Source organism: Quercus robur, chromosome 3, assembly GCF_932294415.1.
Source record: "Quercus robur chromosome 3, dhQueRobu3.1, whole genome shotgun sequence".
Lineage (NCBI taxonomy): Eukaryota > Viridiplantae > Streptophyta > Magnoliopsida > Fagales > Fagaceae > Quercus > Quercus robur.
This window is the reverse complement of record NC_065536.1, coordinates 18,019,430-18,037,782: the sequence shown is the minus strand read 5'-3', so window position 1 is coordinate 18,037,782 and position 18,353 is coordinate 18,019,430. Positions and strand designations below refer to the sequence as shown.

The 18,353-nt window shown below is 36.0% G+C and overlaps 1 long non-coding RNA gene across 1 annotated transcript; it reads right to left on the bottom strand.

Annotated features, from left to right (window-relative positions):
- Positions 1 to 1,336: 1,336 nt before the first annotated feature.
- Positions 1,337 to 2,433, bottom strand: LOC126717345 (uncharacterized). Its single transcript, XR_007652532.1, has 3 exons — positions 2,310 to 2,433; positions 1,919 to 2,193; positions 1,337 to 1,807 (listed from the first exon to the last, which is right to left on the bottom strand). It is a non-coding gene; the product is annotated as an uncharacterized LOC126717345 (long non-coding RNA).
- Positions 2,434 to 18,353: the final 15,920 nt, after the last annotated feature.

The window sequence follows — 18,353 nt, the reverse complement described above, 5'->3', positions numbered from 1 at the left end:
CTCGATCAGAGTTTTTTCATATGAATGATTAACATCGAGTCTTGATTGCAGAAGAAAAGTGAGCATACTCCTTAGGCAAGCCTCTGAGGACTATGCAGATTAACTCTTAGTTATCCACTGTAACACCAACTGCTAGTAATCGATCTCTTGCAGCTTTAATTCTCTGTAAGAATCCATTGATAGTTTCAGTGCCTTTTTTATATTTTGTAGTTCAATCTTCATATTCAAGATATTAACCCTCAAAGTTGAAGCGTCGTTAACCCAAAGTATTCCAAACTTCACTAGCATTGTTGATTCCAACCACCAAAGAGAATTCTGAAGGCTTTGCTACCATGTGAGATTCAACGAAGGAATAGAGAAATATAAAAGAAAATATCTTAATGATTGTGTTAGCTCAGAGACTCTGTGTTAGATTCATTTTTATATAGTCATTTGCAAGATTAGAGTCAGTTACAGATCTAACAAACTATTAGAGATTGAAACAGTAATCTTAGAGTTAGTGAGTACACTTGGATCTCGCATGTTGTAAGTTAATTAATATCCAAGACTGAAATGGCATTGTTCTCTTAAGTCATTCTTGCATTTAATGAAACGGTGTCACATGGCTCTTAGCTTTAGTAGGAATGCAGTGCCATTTGTGCTGTTTAAGTTGACAGTCATTTATCTCTTTTTCTATCACAAGATTCGTGCTTCCCTAAATGCTAATTTGGTTCTTGACTAAACAGCTTTGAAACTAAAAGCATAAGGCATAGATTCAAGTAAACCACATGGACCTGTGAATATCTTTACTGCTACATTTCCATGCATCAAGACTCCAAGGTAGAGTCAAATCCTTAAGGCAGTCATACAATTTCGTAAATTGGTGTACAAGTACTTTCAGATGTTTAATTTCACTTTACTAATTTTTTTTTTCCAATGAAATATTCATGAGTATCTCAAAACTAGGAAGGAAAACAAAAAAAACTATCTGGTCACAGGCAAAGGCTTCCTGCATGAGAACTTTTTAGTTCAATTCAATTCAGTAATGTAGAAAAAGGAAGAAGAAGTTAAACGAGGAAAATGAGATATGAAAAAATTGGAATAATTTGCATTATTTGAATGGATGAAGTACATACAGATTGCAACTGCACATCTTCAACTTTAATAACATACAACACTTTCAACTGTAAACTTCATTAACAGAAATATAAATATTCTATTGATGAGCATAGGGTGGTTTTGCTGAGCAAGTGGCAGGATTGCAAACAGTGCATACAGAACAGGTGTTAAATATTGACCCATTCTCACAGCTCACAAACAAAGGAAGTCGTAGATTTTTTGAAATTAGAGCATACACTTTAGCAAAATTTCAACCATAATCTATTGCCATAATATTATGTCGGTGCCAATCAGTATGAAAAGGCACCTGCAAAAGGCTTTTACAGTTATCTCTTTAAAGCAGATTAGGACACCCCTGTTATGTCTTTGAAAGTCTCCATACTCTCTTGGCCTTTGGTATCGAACAGCATGGCTAGAAAGATGGGTAGTGTCATGGTGGGAGTATTATTGTTGCTGACATTCTGATTGTTGATGTTTTGCTGTCCATAACTTCAAGAAATCCATGAAATTTGAAAAGTAGAGACATTGTGGTGGACATAATTAGGGATTTTCAGCACCAACATATTTCAACGCACCTGTTGGTGTTGTCTCTCCATTAGTCACAATTGTGGTGGTGGCAATTTTAGGTATGCCTTTGGCTATTACTCTGCTTTGGCTTATTCTCTGAAATGCATGATGGATGATCATGGTTGCCTCAGCACCTCCTTGCCTGTGAGATACTGGGTAAGCATAACAATCTGCACTGACAAAACAGGCACCCTTACATTAAACAAGATCAAGGTAACATAGGTTTTTCCTTAAAGAAGAAATGAAATAGTACCCCATCAAATTTGATTTCTTAGCACAGTATCCTTCACTTCCACTTTTAAAGCAATACAGCAAGCAAATGTTAGAGATTTCTGATCAGTCGAGAATGATACGGAACTTCCAACACTTCTATGGTTGAAATAAATTGGAATTTTAGTTCCTGGAAGTACAAGCTTGTATCCACCACCATCAAGTTTAAATGAGACAGTCTGTTTCAGATGGGTAGTCTTGAAGCGATAATCCCCTTGAACATACAATATTCCGTGGAAGCCCAACCTTTTCTTCAAACTGCATGCAATTAGCAAATTAAAGAAACTACAGTTAAGCAAATCTAGTAATATATTTGGGAAAGTTAACCAAAATTGCATCTTTTTAAAACTTTGAATTGAGAAAAAGAGATGAACCTGACTCAATAATCTTATTCTAGATTGTGAATCCAGCGAATTGCATCTTGTTATAAATACAGTATGTATACATGATGGAAGTTTTGGAATTTTCTGAAGACTCCAGCAGCCGTGAATATCAAAGGTCTTTAAATGAGGAAATATGTTAGCGATGTCAGGAAGAGTAGTGTTGTTGCTGTACCAAAGAAATCAAAGTTTTAATTTGGGGAAGCAATTAGGAGTATCGAAAGCCTTCGTGAAATTTTCACGCTTATAAATATAGAGGTTCCTAAGATTTTGTAACTTAGAGATGTTACTTGGAAGATGTTTAAGATTTTTAGAACCCATGCATAACGTACGAAGGCGAGTGAGATTTCCAATTGATGAAGGCAGAGCTAATCTTTCCGTTCTTTGCCCAATATCAGGGAATTTCCCAAGACTTTCACAGCCATTGAGAAAAAACAATTTAAGAGATTTCAACTTGAGGTTCGTTGGAATTATTTTAAGTTTTTTGCATGCTTGGAGACTCCAATATTCAAGCTTTTCAAGAAGCCCAATAGATTGATGAACCTCAACTAAATTTTTACATCCATCAAGTTCCAACTCTTTTATGTTTGGGGCAATCACAAATAAGTTAGGTAATTTGGTAATGTTTTTACAGTTCATGAAATTCATGTATTTCAAAGTTGTGATGCGGAATCTCTGTGGAGGATGAAAAAAAATTCAGTATAAATATAACTTAAAAAAGATACAGTAATAATTTATAAATGGTAATGATCATACCTCGAAATGCTCATCCAATTTAATGTGGCTTCCTGGCATATTAAGTGAAACAAGTTTCTGAAGATTAGTCACGGCTGGCAAGGAAGTTAAAGGAAATCCATTCCAATCAATTAACCTAACTCATTTGGAAGATATTTAAGATCTTCACAAATTATATTATGAACTATCAAGAATTTGAGATTTTTCATTTTTCCAAGATCCAATTCCATGTTTTCTGATTGTGGTAAGCACAATGTTATGCCTTGAATTTCATCCAACCCCCAATTTGGACAAAGAATTACATTAATTACATTACATAACAAAATTTACAATTATTAAATTGTAAAGAAAATAAATGTGGATAAACTTATATTTTCTTCACCACTAAAAAATTAAAAAAGAAATGAGAAAAATATTCACTACTTATGCCTCGAGAAACAAGGGAATAGTAAATCAAAATGATTTGTACCATATTTGCAGTATATACTTCGAGAGCAACCCCATAACACAATAGCCTTCTATTCTTCTTTGACACTTCTGATTCGTGTTGAGCAATTTCCCAACCCATCTATTGTATCAAGTCATGCATTGATAATTTGTTATTTTTAGCATTAACAACTATGAGAGACTTATCTATAAGTCTTTGAATATCATTAAATGGGTCATGCGAATTGCAACTTAGTAATATATTTACGGCAACTTCCATGCGTAATCCTTTAAGGAAACATGCTATATCAAGGAAAATATCTCATTAAGCTTTGTCTAATCCATCATAACTTATTTTGAGCACTTCTTGAATATCTGGATTAAGAATTCTTTTATACTTATCTAGTACACTTTTCCAACAACGAATATCTCTTTGATACAAATCAGAACCAATTATTTTTAAAGCTAATGGAAGACCTTTGGCATAACTTATAAATAGGTTTACGAGTTCGAAATAATCTTCCTTAGGCTTGTTTCTTTTGAATGCATTTTGACAAAAGAGTTCACGAGATTCATGTTCATCTAATTCCTTGACCTTGTAGCTATAGTAGGTTAAATGACAATCTTCTTGAAGGGTAGACAATAACATTTTGTCTCTTGTTGTGATAACAATTCTACGTCCAGAAGCAAACCAATTGCATTTTCCAAGCAAATTTTTTACTTGAACTACTTTGTCCACATCATCAAGAATTAAAAGAATTCTTTTGTGGTGAAGCATGTCCATTATCACAATGATTCTTTTAAATACGCCATGCATCTTCAAATTTCAACCCCTGAGATCTCAAAATAAAGTATCTCTTGTAATTGAATTACGCCATTGTTTGTTCTTGACTTTTCTCTAACATCTTCTAGAAAGCAACTTCCTTCAAAATGATATGCAACTAGTTAAAAATAGCTTTTGCAATTGATGTCTTTCATATTCCTGGAAGGCCATGGATCACTATCATGCAAACATCATTTGACTCAATATCTAAATGCCACTTTACTATTTCCTCTACAAGAGAATCTATTCCAATAGGGTATTTAACAACAAATAATTGTGTACAATTTAATTTAATACATGAGATCTCTTCAGAAATTTCTTGGATAAATCTATGTTCAGGATAGCTGCCAATTACAAAGCATTAAAAACATGTTAGAAAATAGAATATATATGTACATGAACTAAATTCAAAATTTAATATTGTGTACCATGACTGAAATATTGTTAATACAAGTAAGTGGCATGAAATTTATAGATTTTTTTTTTTTTTTTGAGAAACATGAAATTTATAGATCTAAGAATAAAATTAAGTATGAAATTATGAACCCTTTTCTTTTTCAGCTGTGAAATCAATTTTAGGCTTTTAGTTCAAAGACGCGTGGAAGATCTGCTTATGTAGTAATGAAACAAACTTCTTCAATATCCACTTATAATACTAGCTTGAATGAATTTATTAAGAATTTTTTGGGAAGTTTCTAAACATTATATTTGTGGGCACGGCAGACAGCACTAGACCTAACCCTAAACAATTTGACCAAAAAAGTTTGTTACGTGTGTACTTAATAATAATTGAAAATCAATTTTCTTAACAACTTGTAACAGAGATGTTTATAATACTTTTGACACAAAAATTTAAATGACATTTGCATTTCAAAAAACAAGAATGGTTTCTGAAACAAAAAAAATTATATAATATCAAAATTTGAATAAATGATATTTAAATATTAAAAAGCCCTAAAATTTATCACCTAGGTGGTTCCACTTTTTCCTACTGAAAATCCAAACTACGTGTTTGGTAACGTATTGCAAACACGCTTTGTAAAAAAGTCTTTTTTTTCCTAATACAGAGGAGACGCACAAGATCGTGTGGCAGCAAGGGAGCTGCAATTGCAAAAGGCCACAAGCGTGTTTGCAATATTACCATTGGAAGGTTCAGCGAATTTCCCAAATTACCCACTATTTTTCCTTAAAATCCAATTTTAACCCTTTTACTTAAAAGACAGATTACACGGTGCAGCCCCATAACCAGAGATCTCACAAATCTATGGTGTAGTCCCAAAACTAGAGCAAATCTACGGGGCTCCCTTTGCTACCACTAAGTTTCCTCTCCTCTATGCTTCTTCTTCTTCTTCGGGCTTCTCTCATTTTTATTTATATATTTTATGTCTTATGTATCTCTTTTCTTCTTCTTCTTGTCATTTGGGTGAAGAAGAAGAGATGAGGAAGAGATATGTTGGGAGGAGGAAAAAAAAAGAAAAGAAGAAGAAGATAATTGATGGAGAACTGGGAAGAAACGGGTGGATGAAAAAAAAAAAAAGAAAGAAAGAAAAAAGAAAGTGGGTTGAGTGGGATAAGTGTCTCATCATGTAAGTAGATTTATAAAAATAAAAATTACAATTGTATTAAGACACAACAAATTATCATAACATATTTCACAACAGTTGAGGTTAGGGCTGTCCATCTAGTCCGACGACCTGACTCACCCGAAGGTTCCGACCAAATCCGACCCGAAAACCAGCCGACCCGATCACGTTACTGGTCGGCGACAGGTCATTTGTTCCAAAAACCTACTCCGGCGGGTCGGTCTCGGTTTTCCTCTCCAAAACCCGAAAAAACCCAATCCGACCAATTACTAAGAATTTCTAGCAAAAAATTTCCAGAATTCGACAGAAATTTTCAGAATCCGGCGAGTTTTTCAAATTTTGGCCTCAAATTTCCAGATTCCGACTTCAAATTTTCAGATTCTGGCAACAAATTTTCATATTTCGGCAACTTATCAAGTAGATCTAGTGATATTTCGTCCAAATCTAGTGAAATCTCACCGGATCTAGCGAGATCTCACCAGATCCGGTTAGATCTCCGCCAAATTTGGCTTTTTTTGGCCTGAAATCAACTATTTTGACTGGATTTTTCACCGTGGACGGTTCCAACCGAATTGACCGTGTTTCCAGCTCAAAACCGACCGTGCCGATTCGACTCCCTCACCGGTCGGCGGCGGATCAGGATTTTCTCAACCCGATTCTATCGGGTCGGTCTCGAGTTGGGCACAAACCCGACCCGGACCGACCCGTGGACAACCCTAGTTGAGGTGTCAAATATTTCATATGTCAAAAGAAAATTAAATATAGAATAAATTACAAATTACATCCCTAAAATTTGGGTGGGAGTGTTTGGATTTTACAATTTACAAATATATAAAGTTTGGGTGGGAGTGTTTGCATTTTACATCCTGAAGTTTCAAAATTTAGAATTACCGCCTCCCAAAGTTTGGGAGTGTTTGAATTTTACATCTTGACATTTTAGAATTTGGATTTTAAGGTATAAAATCCAAACACCCCCGAACTTTAGGGAGTAAAATTTAAACACCTCTAAAATTTAGGTGGGAGTGTTTGCATTTTACACTATAAAGTTTCAGAATTTGGAATTACTCCCCCCTCCTAAAGTTTGGGAGTGTTTGGATTTTACATCTTGAAATTTTAGAATTTGGATTTTAGGGTGTAAAATTCAAATACCCCCAAAATTTAGAGAGTAAAATCTAAACACCTCTAAAATTTGGGAAGTAAAATTCAAATTCTGAAATGTTAGGGTGTAAAATTCAAATTCGGAAATGTTAGGGTGTAAAATCCAAATTCTAAAACTTCAGGAGATAAAATCTAAATTCAAAAACTTCAGGGTATATAATCCAAACACCCCCAAACTTTAAGGGTGTAATTTGTAATTTCTCCTTAAATAAATTAACAAAATATTAGACTAGGATTGATCAAAACTAAAAACAAAGAATACTATGAAAATATTGTGATATTTTATTGTGTCCCTAAATTTTTTGAATTTTTGCTATTTTTCTTTAGAAAAAAAATAATGCTATTTACACAATATTTTCATAACAATTTCTTTAAAAAGTTTTCGTAACAAGTTATTATTGGTTCCCATCTAGACCTACTACTGACATTATTATTATTTTATCTACCATTAACAATTTGCTTTCAGGAAAAAAATAATTTGAAAAGAGTTGTTGTTATTAATAATAATGAATATAATATTAAGGAGGTAATTAACATAACAAATTCTCTTTATATATATATATATATATATATATAAAATGTCATTTTTGGTAATTTATAACTCAAACTGCCACTTTTATAAGTGCTAGCCAAACACTAAGCTTTAAAAAAAAAAACACTTTTGACAGTTTTTACAAAACGCTTTGCTTTTTTAAAAAAGCAAATTTCATACTGCACTTTCTAATTACTTGATGACAAAGATTATTGATCATATACTCTTCCATTTCCTAACTAGGCCCTTTTGAATATACACTACTGTCACTTTCTTTAAGACCTTCTCTCCTCTCCCAGTATGTATGTGTTAAAATACTTAGTACTCTCAAAAAAAAAAAAAAAAGCTCACTTTTCAAAAATATGAACAAAATATAATACTTTTATACTTTCAACCAAAAAAAAAAAATCTAAGAACACAAACAATAAAGCTTGGGATTTTTTTTTTTTTAACGGAAAAATTTATTGGTGATATTAAAAAAAAAAAAAAGTTGTCATTAAATACATACTCATTTTTGCAATGCCAACCAGATATATTGCTTGCTTCATGTAGCGCTACCCTCCATCCCTGCACCTTCTTCATGTTATTCTTGAATCTTTCTTTGTGTTTTGTCAAAACTTCTCCAAAGTTTCCATTTTGGTTACGTACTTCTGATGGATCCACCTTAAAAAAGATTGGTTGCACAATTTGGCCTTTTTTTTTACACTCAATAATTTTGACAAGTTCATCCAAACACTAAGTAGAAAATGCATAATTTTTAGAGAATACAATTATTGAAATCCTTGAACTTTCAGTGGCTTTGAGAAGTTCTGTAGAAATTTCTTCTCCCCTTAGGAGCTCAACATCCACGAAGGTGTTAATACCTCTATCACGCAAAGTGTCATTCAAATAACTCGTAAAACTATTGTGGGTATCTTCACCTCTAAAACTCAAAAACACATCATATTTGCATCGATGAAAGAAAGTGGAAGAGGAGTCTCCTTTGTTAGTCAGAAAAGCCATAATGATTAGGATAAACAGTTGAAAAGATTTTAAAGGAAGAGAAGAAAGAAATATGTGACGAAATTGGAATGGTAAGAGTAAAAGTGAGATATTTTTGAATGGATTTTTGAGAGAGAGAGAGAGAGAGAGAGAGAATGTAAATGGCAGAGTAAAGGAATTGAATTTTTGTTCCTGTGAGGCCAATAAGAATATGATAGTTTGTTATTGTGCAAATACTGTTGGTAGTCCTATTCACATTTTAGAGATTGCAATTTCATAGTTGGCAACTGGGTAGCCCAAATGTGGAGGCTGAGAAAATACTAATTGGAAAGTCATAGTTAGAGTTGCCATTCTGGGTTGAGGATACCTAAACCCATTATTGAGAATCAAATCTAAGTCCCGATCTGATAAGGGTAATATTGTAAATATACTCACTAATATAAAGGCGTCGAGCGACATTCCAGACAAACCCGTCGACCTTGTATCCACTGACACATGCATGGCAACAGTATGGAGTCTACGGCTCCATACTGACGGGGTCAACCTGGGTTGAAGATGGAAAGCTGACGACATTAAGCTCAAGGGTATGCATGAGACTGACGATCTTGACGTAACCTAAACTTGGCCTCCACTCATGCATATGTAAGGAAATATCTTATGCCCCATGCTTAGAAATACTCCTACAAGGAAAGGGTTTCGTAAAATACGCTCGTAAGGACTCCTATAAGGAAAAGACTTCTAAATCAAGAAAAATATGTCAACTCTCTACTACTATAAAAGCCCCAATATCCTCACTAACCAAGGTACGCATAATTCACCCCAGCGCTGGCACTCTAGAGTTGTGAGAAATTCTAACTTGACCTTCGGAGGGTATTTGGCCGGCACCACACCGGTGCTCTCTGTTAGGTCTTTTCTTTTCATTTTGCAGGTATTGTTTCGAGCATGTGAGGCCGTGTGACTTAATATTGATTTTTCAGCATCATCACAATCAATGAAAATCATAGTCAGAGTTGCCATTTTGGGTTGAGGATACCCAACCCATTATTGAGAATCAAATCTTAAATGATGTAATATCTTTCTTCTTTTCTTTTTCTTTTTTCTAATATTCTTTTTTATCTGCACGTGTCTTTATACATTAAAATACCGATAAAATGCTGTGGTCACTGATCACCAATATTTTCTTTCTTTCTCTGTTCCTTCTAGATTCTTGCTCTGTTCAAAAGTGTTGTCATATTCTAAAACAATACAAACACACAGTCCACAACAAATCTTCATTACCGTTTATAGTCAAGTTTTTATTAATGGTAGTAATCTTCATTACCGTTGATAGTCAAGTTCTTATTCAGCTTATCAGGCCTAAATGCTAATTTGATTCTTGACTAAACAGCCTTGAAACTCGTAGCATATGCATAGATCCAAGTACAACACATAGAATCGTGAATAATTTTACTGCTGCATTTCCATGCATCAAGACCCCAAGGTAGAGTCAAATCCCTAAGGAAGTCCTACAATTTCGTAAATGGGTGTATAAAACAGTATAAGTAGTTTCAGATGTTGAATTCACAATAGTGATTCTTTTTCTTTTTTCAATCAAAATATTCATGAGTATCTCAAGACTACTAAGGAAAAAAAAAAAGGATACAGGAAAAGGCATAGTAATTTGGATAGACAGTTGAAAAGATTTAAAAAGGAACAAGAGAAAGAAATATATGATGAACTAGGAATTGTAGTGTTAAAGTGAGATTTTTCTGAATGGATTTTTGAGAGAGAGAAATAAGAATGGGAATGGCGTAATAAAGGTATTAACTATGATCATACGAATCTGCCATTTATCCTCAGAGAGAAAAAAAAAAAAACTGTGATCATACGAATTTCATAGTCGGTGACTTGTAGCTAACTCAGATCTCTCTCTTTCTTTCCCTTTTTTTTTTTTTTTTGAAAAGAAAAAGAAGCACTTTGATCTATGTGGACAGCCGAATATTCTGCCCCTCTTTTTATATTTCACTTTATTTTTCACTAATCACAATTTGACATGAATTCATTAAACTTTTTTATATAAAAATAATCAAAGTTTAAAATAGAAAAATATCAAACGCATGGCTTAACATAATTTTTTTTTTTTAAGAAATGACTTACCATAATTGGTGAAACATAAAATGGAATATAAAACATGAGACGAAGGATATGTATTCACCAATTACCATCATTCCCATTAAATTTCAATGGGGATATGTATTCACCAATTACATCACACACACAGAGTCATGCACTTTTTTCCAAATGTATTCACCAATCCCATTAATGTATGTTTAGAACATACACATTCAAATTGATTAAATTTAAATGTGATAATACATGCCTTGCGAGCCAAAATAATAACACCATCTTGCCATTCAATTCCTTCTAAGTCAGGCCATTTTGTAGTAGTACATTGGGTTAAGTAATGAGTTTGAACTTAGTGAGAGTGTAATTATGTGTGTGTGTAGCAGTTAGTTTGTTTCTAAAGTAAAATTTTATTTTAAAAAAACACCTTCTGAGTCAACTTTATCATCATATTCATCATCTTCTAAAATTATTTATTCATTGACGTTATTTTCTTCTTCATCATCATCAACAACATTTACTATGTCTTATTGTTCTTTTATTTTAATCATTTTTCTTTATATTTCTTCTTGGTATTCTACTAACTTCTTAGACTTATAACAATAGCAACAAAAATAATTATATTGTCATTTAATGCCTTAATTATAGTATAGAAAACAAATTTGTAAATATGATAGTAAAGCGTCAAATGTGTAGTCCATATTTTGTAGAAGAAAGAGAGGAAAAAAAAAAAAAAAAAAAAACACTCATGGACATGTTTTTTTTGTTCAATATCTTCAATAGGCTACACTCTACTCTTACATAAATGTCAATCTTACATATAAATGAGACCTATATGTAATGTTCACTTTGAAATGAGAGAAATGTGTAATATTCCAAAAAGTACCGAATAATTTCACCAAATTTTAAGCTTTATTAAATTTAGCGTGCTCTTAATAATGGTTCAATATTTTTTCTTAAAAAAAAAAAAAAAAAAGTTCAATAAACACGGGATTTAGATTTTTAACACAAAAAGAAAACTAAGATGGGCTTTGGCTTTTTAACTTAAATCAAGTGTTGGTTAATTGACTTTAATATAGTCGGGCTTCCAATTTTGAAGTTCAAAATGAGACCGAACCTGAACCAGCCCACGCGCTCCTTTCTTTTAATAGTAATACTGGTGCGGACACCACACGATGACACATCTGTGGAGATTATCTTTATCATTTATGTTATCTTTATTTGGGTTTATCTTTAGTATTGGATCAGTATTTGAGATTGTTAGGATTATCGTACTAGTATTTGAGATTGTTTAGGATTTGTTTAGAAGAGTTTATCTTTATCATTATGATTCCTGGAAGCTGTATATAAAGCTTCAGACGGTTCCTTTTGTATTTTACAGATTATTATTATTATTGAGATTATTTTCATTGAATTGTTTGGTGGTGATTCCAAACACCTTAGGTGGGAAGCCTAAGGTTTTACGGTAGGACTAATCTAGGTGGGAAGCCTAGGTTGTCCTGCATCAACTTGGTATCAGAGCCCAAACCCGATCTCTCCTCTCAGCAACCAAAATCACGACTGACATCCCACACCCACACTCACCATCAACAAACAAATCAACTTCCAGACATGCCATTACTCAAATACTTACCCCACGAGATTTGCAAACCAAAGCAACCCAAGTCCCTGCCTCACGAGATCTGCAAACCAGCCCCGGCAATCCGTATATACCCTGCAGCCCCACATGAGTTTTTCATTCCCAAGCCAACAGAGAAGCCAGCAACGCCTCCCAAACAGTTGACCACCATCCGTGCCCGCCTCTGATCACAGAGCCCAAAAAAAAAAAAAAAAAAAAAAAAAAAATTTCAGATTCACAACTTCACTCCCACCAGATCAGAGACAGAGATAGAAGAGAGTTGAAAGCCCACCATCAAAGCCGCTGATCCCACCAATAGAATGATGCCGTCGCACAACCCGCCGCCGATACGCAGTCACTTCGCTTCCACCATACCGCTTCTCGAGTTCTGAGATCTGACTCACCAGCTCCGATCTCCACCTTCAAGTGCCGCTGACAGTCATCGCCGACGAGCCCAGCCATCTCTTCGCCGTCGACCCCAAAGATGCTTCGTGCTTTGCTCCACCACTTCTTCTCTTTTAGTTTCCCTTTGTTTCTCTAGTTTCGGTGTTTAGTTTTTGGACTTGGCAGATTACACGTTAACTTTATATTCTAGTTCTTTCTTTATTGTATTATTATATTAAAAAAAAAAAAAAAAAAAAAAAAACTCAGATCAGATTAAGCAGAAGCTTCAGGAAGGTCAGTGCACTCCACGTGAAGACCAACAAGTGAGGCCCAATTTTCCCATTGACTAGTAGCGTGACCCACTGTCCAGTGAGGCCCAGATTGCTAAGTCAGCCCAACCAAGGTGTGGGCTTTCCAAACTTAATGGATTGAAATGCATTTTCAGATTTAATATCAATATGTCTACTATGTGCCTCAATTTTATATCAGTCACATGCTACTGCCTTTGTCCTTTGTTTTGCTTAAACTTCCACATGACTTTGTTATTTTAGCTGCTGGTTTATTTTCTTTCAGCATTTTATTTTAGCCAAAAAAAAAAAAAAAAAAAAAAAGACAAAAAAAAAAAAAACAAAAAAAAAACAAAAAAAAAAAAAAAAAATCCTTTAAAGTAATTACTTCTCAGTATTAGTGGTTGAACTAGCCTAATCACATTGTCATAATTAGGTCCTTTTAATTTAATTCTTGTTGAAGCTAGTACTGCTTGAATGCAACAACCTGTGGAATTCATGACTTCTCTTCTCATATAATTTAACTTGAGTATTATCCTTACTATTCACTTGCTAGAATTAGTTTGTTGATCTCTTTGCATGCATTTGCGTAGTGGTCGTCTAGTAACTAGTTCTGAAGAACAGTCTCATTCCAAATCAGAGTCTAGTTCTGAACCCCAGTCTAGTCCACAATCCCACCTAAACATGGATCCTCCTCCCCAAGATGAATTAAGACAAGCCATTGCAGAGCTTACTGCCCGTCTAGGCCACTTAGAGGCTAGGTATGACGAGGAAAATGCACATAATGGAAGAAATAATAATAGGCATGGCCCTCACCCTAGGCAAGACCATAGAGACAATGAAGACAACTCCGCTAAGCATATCAAAGTAGAGGCCCCTACCTTCGATGGTGTTAGGAACCCTCAGGTCTACAATGATTGGGTGCGAGAGATGGATCATTTTTTTGAGTGGTATGAACTGTCTGAGGATAGAAAGGTTAGGTTTGCCAAAATGAAACTTGTAGGAAGAGCAAAACTCCATTGGGATAGTGTTGTCAACCACCTCCGTAAGACCCGCCAACCACCCATAACTCTTTGGGAAGAAATGAAGGCCAAGCTCAATGAAAAGTACTTCCCAGTCTCTCATCAAGGCAACTTGTTGGATCAATGGCATGATTTGAGACAAGACAATAGGTCTGCTACTGAGTATGTAGAACAATTTGAAGAGTACAGGATACGTAGCAATGCAACTGAGGATGAGCCAATTACCTTGAGTAGATTTAGGAAAGGTCTCAATTATGATCTTCAAAGAGAATTGGTGGCTCGACAAATCTCAACTCTTGATGATGCTTATACCTTAGTGCAAGATTTAGAGCTGATCCCTAGGCCCCAAGGTGGAAGGAGATTTGACAATCGCATGTTGCCTCGCAACAATTTTGATGGTTCCCAAGGTAGATACCTCCAAGGTACCCAAAATAGGCCTTATCTCAACAACAGACCCTTACACATAGAAGAAAATCCTCAGGGTAGATACCAACAAGGTCCTCAAACTAGACCCAATCCCAACAATAGGCCCTTACGCCCAGAAGACAAAGGAAAGAGTGTGGTTAGAGAGACATTTAGGCCAAATTCTAGAATCCAGTGCTTTAAGTGTCAAGGCTTTGGTCATATGGCTGCCCAATGTCCTAATAAGACTTTGTTGATTGAAGAATTGGATGGAGAGGAAGAGGTAGAAGAAGTAGTCTATGAGCCTAACATTGAAGACATTGTAGAAATAGGAGAGGATGATCCCACCCAATTAGCTTGCATTAGAGCCCTACCATCTTTTGATAACCTCAACAAAGGTAGTCTTGATACTCCTGTAATGAGTGTTGTTAGGTGTGCTCTAGCACAGTCCGAAGAAAGTGATGATTGGAAAAGAAATACTATCTTCCAAACCTTTGTCAAGTGTGGAACCACAAATTGCAAGGTTATCATTGACAGTGGAAGTTGCATTAATGCAGTTTCTTCTAAACTTGTCTCCCTCCTAGGTTTGAAGTTAGTTGCCCATCCTAAGCCCTATAAGGTTTCTTGGGTAGATGATTCATCTATCACCATCAAGGATAGGTGTCTTGTTCCTATTCATATCCTCTCATACAAGGCTCAGATTTCATGTGATGTGATTCCGATGGATGTAGGACACATAATTTTGGGACGACCATGGCTCTATGATTTAGATGTCACTCTTTATGGTCGCTCGAACTCTTGTTCCTTCATGCACAATGGACAAAGGATTAAGCTTAACCCAGTCAAAACTAAGTTTGTTAGTGCAAGTAAGGCTAGAGAAGAGCCCAAAAAGCAAAGTATGAACCTCATTAGTCCAAAAGAACTTGAAAGAGCTGTCAATCAAGACTCCATCATCTTTGCTTTGGTTGTTAAGGAAATTGCACTAGACAACTTTGAAGAACCAAGAAAAGAAGTACGGCCAGTGCTTCAAGAGTTCCAAGATGTTTTCCCCAAGGAGCTCCCAAATCAATTGCCTCCTATGCGTGATATTCAACACGCCATAGATCTTGTCCCGGGAGCAGCACTCCCAAATTTGCCCCACTATAGAATGAGCCCTCCTCAACATGATGAGATGGTTAGACAAGTGGATGAGCTCTTGCACAAAGGATTTGTGCGTGAAAGCTTAAGCCCATGTGCAGTCCCTGCACTCTTGACCCCAAAGAAAGATGGATCCTGGAGAATGTGCGTGGATAGTCGCGCAATCAATAAGATAACTGTGAAGTATCGTTTTCCTATCCCTAGGTTAGATGATATGTTTGATATGATGTCAGGAGCCACAATCTTTTCGAAGATTGATTTGAAAAGTGGATACCACCAGATTAGGATTCGCCCAGGTGATGAATGGAAGACTGCTTTTAAGACAAAGGATGGTCTATATGAGTGGCTTGTGATGCCTTTTGGGTTATCAAATGCTCCTAGTACTTTTATGAGAATGATGACACAAGTACTAAGGCCTTTCATGGGCAAATTTGTGGTAGTGTACTTTGATGACATCCTCATTTATAGTAACTCAAAAGAGCAACATTTGGACCATCTTAAACAAGTTTGTTCCACTTTGAGGAGAGAAAACTTGTATGCCAACCTAAAGAAATGCTCTTTCTTCACAGATAGTGTCATTTTCTTAGGTTTTGTGGTTTCATCTAAAGGAGTTTCTGCTGACCCACAAAAGGTCAAAGCCATAGTGGATTGGCCCGAACCCAAGAACATTCATGAGGTTCGCAGTTTTCATGGGCTTGCAACTTTCTATCGCCGCTTCATACGTGGATTTAGTACAATCATGACACCAATCACTGATTGTATGAAGCAAGGCGAATTCCAATGGTCCAATGCTGCTGGTAAAGCATTTCAAGAAATCAAGAAGAAGATGACAGAAGCACCGGTGATGCGCCTACCGGACTTTGATAAGGTCTTTGAAGTGGAATGTGATGCGTCTGGTGTAGGCATAGGAGGAGTTCTTAGCCAAGATTGTCACCCTATAGCTTACTTTAGTGAGAAATTAAATGAGGCTAAGAAGAAGTATTCAACATATGACAAAGAACTCTATGCTGTGGTACAAGCTTTAAGATATTGGAGCCATTATTTGACACCCCATGAGTTTGTCATTTATTCGGATCATGATGCTCTCCGCCACATCAATTCCCAAAAGAAATTAAATGCTCGACATGTCCCTTGGGTTGAGTTTTTGCAAAGATTCTCTTTTGTTTTGAGACATAAATCTGGTGTTGAGAATAAGGTAGCTGATGCTTTGAGTCGCCGAGTCACCTTACTTTCTGTGATGAGCACAAAAGTCATAGGGTTTGAGAAGTTGCAAGAAGAGTATGAATCTTGCCCAGATTTTGGAGAAGTGTACACTACACTTAAGACTGAGCATCTTCAGGTTGTTGATGATTTTATCCTCCGAGATGGCTACTTGTTTAAAGCCAATAAGCTTTGTATCCCCCGCACATCAGTTAGAGACTTTTTGGTTTGGGAAGTACACGCGGGAGGACTTTCAGGACATTTTGGACGTGATAAGACAATTGAAGAGGTAGAGAGGCAGTTCTATTGGCCAAGCCTTAAGAGGGATGTTGCCAAAATAATTGGTCAGTGTCGTCAATGTCAATTGGCTAAGCATTGCAAGCAAAATACTGGCCTTTACACTCCTTTACCAGTTCCATACCGTCCTTGGGAGGATATCAGCATGGACTTTATACTAGGTCTTCCCCGTACCCTTAGGAAGTTTGATTCCATCCTTGTAGTGGTAGACCGGTTCTCTAAGATGGCTCACTTTCTTCCATGCTCTAAGACGTCTGATGCATCCAAGGTAGCCAAGATTTTCTTTGATGAGATTGTTAAGTTGTATGGGTTGCCTAAATCAATTGTGTCAGATAGGGATGTTAAATTCATGAGCTATTTTTGGAAGACCCTTTGGCACATGATGGGAACAAAGTTGAAATTCTCCACAGCATACCATCCTCAAACTGATGGTCAAACTGAGGTTGTCAATAGGAGTCTAGGAAATCTTTTAAGGTGTCTCATAGGTGAGAATGGTAAGACTTGGGAATCTATACTCCCTATAGCCCAATTTGCTTACAATAACTCAATCAATAGGTCCATAGGTATGAGCCCATTTGAAGTTGTTCATGGTTATACACCTAGGAGACCTTTAGACCTTCTCCCAATGTCCTCACATGATAGGGTTTCTGTGTCTGCAGTAGAGTTTGCTAGTCACATGCATGAGCTGCATAAAGAGATCAACAAACGAATTCATGCTAGTAATCTTAAGTATAAGACTCAGGCTGATTTACATCGACGTCAGTTAGACTTTGATGTAGGAGATTATGTTATGATTCGTATCAGGCCTGAACGGTATCCTTCAGGAACCGTTAAGAAACTGCAGGCCCGCAGTGCTGGCCCATTCAAGGTATTAAAGAAACTTGGACCTAATGCTTATGTGATTGATATACCTTCAGATTATGGTATTAGTTCTACTTTTAATATTGCTGATTTACTTGCTTTTAAAGGTCCAGCAGTTATTCCCTATGACCCTTTTAATGATCCTCTCTCTTCTTCTTTGGCTAACCCTATCCCTAGCCCTACACCATCTTGTTTCCAAAAGGCACATAAAGATATTATTGATGTTATTTTGGATGAGCAGTCTCTTTTCACTAGGGATGGAACAGTTCAGCGCTTCTTGGTTCGCTGGCGAGGACGGCCTGATTCTGACTGTACATGGATCACCAGAGAGGAGTTGCAGCAGCTTGATCCTGCTCTTTTGGAGGCTTACTTGGATACACTTGCTACCACCTCATCTCTACCTCCTATCACTCGCACATATGAGCGTCGACGGAGGCGCCATGCTGATCCAGTGTGCTTGTGGCTTGATGGAGTTTGTTCTGATGTCAC